Source organism: Anabrus simplex, chromosome 2 (assembly GCF_040414725.1).
Source record: "Anabrus simplex isolate iqAnaSimp1 chromosome 2, ASM4041472v1, whole genome shotgun sequence".
In the NCBI taxonomy this organism is placed as follows: Eukaryota; Metazoa; Arthropoda; class Insecta; order Orthoptera; family Tettigoniidae; genus Anabrus; species Anabrus simplex.
The window spans coordinates 749,543,971-749,547,608 of record NC_090266.1 but is presented as its reverse complement, the minus strand read 5'-3'; positions in this window follow the sequence as shown (position 1 = coordinate 749,547,608).

Here is a 3,638-nt window from a genome sequence, read left to right as displayed (position 1 = left end):
ACAGCTAGATGTGGTTCCTAACGTGGCAGGGCCGGGATTAAAATACGTTTTACAGCCGAGTGCCCCTTCCTAAAATGAGATTTTAAATCGCAAGAATCTGTTTTACAGCCGGTTGCCCTTCCTGACGCTGAAAGACCAGGATTTAGCCAGTTACCCTTCCTGATGTAACAAGACTAGGATTTATTTTTAGACTGCACTTGGCTAGAAATAGCTACACGAAATTATTATATAGAAAGAGAATTGCCGGCTCCTACAGTTTAGTTTAGTGTGCTTGCCTCTAACCCGGCAGTCTCGGGTTCGATTCTCTTGGGATTAAAACTATGTTTTACAACCGAGTGCCCCCGCCTGACGCAAGAGTTTAAATCGCAAGAATCTGTTTCACAGCCGATTGCCCTTCCTGACGCTGAAAGACCAGGATTTAGCTAGTTACCCTTCCTGATGTAAGAAGACTAGGATTTATTTTTAGACTGCACTTGGCTAGAAATAGCCACACGAAATTATTATATAGAAAGAGAATTACCGGCTCCTACAGTTTGGTTTAGTGTGCTTGCCTCTCACCCGGCAGTCTCGGGTTCGATTCTCTTGGGATTAAAAATATGTTTTACAGCCGAGTGCCCCCTCCTGACGCAAGAGTTTAAATCGCAAGAATCTGTTTTACGACCGGTTGCCCTTCCTGACGCTGAAAGACCAGGATTTAGCCAGTTACCCTTCCTGATACAACAAGACTAGGATTTATTTTTAGACTGCACTTGACTAGAAATAGCCACACGAAATTATTATATAGAAAGAGAATTGCCGGCTCCTACGGTTTGGTTTAGTGTGCTTGCCTCTCACCCTGCAGTCTCGGGTTCGATTCTCTTAGAACGAAGGTGCACCCCAAACACATCATTCAACGTTCTCATCATATGTTGTATCGATTATATTCTTAATCACTTCTTTTGTAATATAATCTTCAAGTATTCGATAAAGCTATGCCTTAACAGAGCAGGGAAAAGGAGGTTAACACAATCGCTATCTTACGCAAGCCGTTCAGAACTGTAGTCTTGTTTTCTTTTAGAACAAAGGTATTCCTTGACATGTTATTTTTAAATTGTCCGCTACTATGATCAAGAGCGCAGCACGGTGCTCTCAGATGGCGGATGTGGAATTTGCCGCCACCACATGTCAAAGAATAAAGATGCCAACACGATGCTCTCTTGGCAGCTTTTCAAATTATCCGCCACCACAGAGTGCAACGCGGCGCTCTGTAGATTAAAGATGGCGAATGTGGAGTTTGTCACCACCACATAGAGTGCGGCACTGCGCTCTATTGATTAAGGATGGCGGATGACAGCTGACGGAATTGCCCGCAAGAGTGCGGTACGGTGCTCTGTAGTTTAATGATGGTGGATGACAGCTGACGCAAGAATGCGGCACGGTGCTCTGTAGTTTAAAGACGGCGGATGTCAGCTGACGCAAGAGGGCAGCACGGTGTTCTGTGGATTAAAGATGGCGGATGACAGCTGACGAAATTGCCCGCATGATAGCAGCACGGTGCTCTGTTGATTAAAGATGGCGGATGACAGCTGTCAAAAAAGCACGTGGCTTTGTTTCCAAACAAGAGCATAAAGAATTTTTCAAATTGCCGCCACTACATTTCAAAGGTATCTAGCTAAAGAGTGCAGCACTGAGGTTTGCGATGCAAGATGGCGGATGACAGCTGTGACGTAAAAATTACCCGCCACCACAAAGAGGGCAGCACGGTGCTCAAAGATGGCTGCTGTCACGTGGAATTGTCTGCCACCAAAGGTATCTAGCTAAAGAGGGCAGCACTGAGGTTTGCGATGCAAGATGGCTGCTGTCAAAAAGCATTTTTTCAAATTATCCGCCACCACATTTCAAAGGTAAGTAGCTAAAGAGGGCAGCACTGTGCTCTGTTGATAAAAGATGGCGGATGTCAGCTGTCAAAAAAGCACATGGATTTGTTTATCTCGCGCTAGTGAGGTTAAGTTGGTAGCACTAAGGTTTAGGCTCGCCAAGATGGCAGCACTGCCGATGACAGGTGACGAATTTGCAGCTACTGCGATAAAGAGGGCAGCACGGTGCTCTGTAGTTTAAAGATGGCTGATGACAGCTGTCAAAAAAGCACGTGGCTGTCAAGAAACACGTGGATTTGTTTACCAATTCAAATCTCGCGCTAGTTAGGTTAAGTTGGTACTACTGAGGTTTAGGCCCGTCAAGATGGCAGTACTGAGGTTAGCGATGCGTTGTTGTCTGTCAAAAAGCACGTGGCTGTCAAAAAACACGTGGATTTGTTTACCAATTCAAATCTCGCGCTAGTTAGGTTAAGTTGGTACTACTGACGTTTAGGCCCGTCAAGATGGCAGCAGTGAGGTTAGCGATGCGTTGTTGTCGATGATAGCTGTCAAAAAGCACGTGGCTTTGTTTACGAATCCAAATTTCCCGCGGGTGATGGAGGAGACCTCTGGGAGGCCTCTGGCTGTGGTGGTGGTGGTGGTGGTGGTGGTGGAGGCCTCTAGGAGGCCTCTGGCTGTGGTGGTGGTGGAGGAGGCCTCTGGGAGGCGTCTGGCTGTGGTGGTGGTGGAGGAGGCCTCTGGGAGCCGGAGGAGGTGGTGGCGGAAGAACCATCCAATTATACTACTCTTATTAAATAAATTGTATCGTTTAACATGCCCCTCTTTTCAAGAATATGGTTAGTACGCCTACTGTATATCAAAATAAAGACAGATACATGTAACATTAATTTGAGTGAGAAATTGTGTTTATTTCCTTAGTTCCTCATTGAGCGTGGAAACCGACTTAATTATGAATATATTGATTTATTTCATCTTAACTTTTAGCATTTACTAGGGTAGGGAACATTCATTATCGGTGTTTACATTAAGGTTAGTTTGTTATGGTTATGTCTGGGAATTTTAATATGTAACCAGGCAGGTTGGCAGCAGTGATCAGCCATTACAAAAAAGAGAAAAGAAGAGCATCGGGCGGCGATATTTACTTTCTGGGGTATTTCCTTACGCGGCGATTACTATTATATACCTATCGGACGCGTCAGCAGTTACTGTAGCTTGCTGCGCATTGGCCACGGTCACGACACACAACGTGCTCTCGCGGCAAGCAAGTGTAACTTACTTTTTGATTCGCCCTCGAACATAGAGGAATTAAAAGAGAAGCAGCCTGAAACTAAGTAATGCCGCCATTTTATTTGTCTCTGTGGTTTTGTCACTTGCAGGACCTAACCAGTCCAGACCAATTGTCTTGTCCAGACCAACATTTTGTGGCTCTAACCTATCTTTACCGGCCAATGTCTGTGGTCAATGTGCCGACGTTGGCAAGCCTGTTTAATGCATTGCGAGCTCGCCGGAGCCGCCGCCATGTTGGATCCTTCACTTCTTCGTTGTATGAAGTCCAGTGAAAATGAAAACCTACAACCTGTTTTCCAGTCATTGACCGGGTCAGGGATATGATGAATGAAGCAGATATAGGCTATTAGTATGATGGGGTCGCCACTCCCAAAGTGATATATTAATGACTGATAAATGCTATGAAATGAGAATGGAGAGTGTTGCTGGAATGAAAGGTGACAGGGAAAACCGGAGTACCCGGAGAAAAACCTGTCCCGCCTCCGCTTTGTCCAG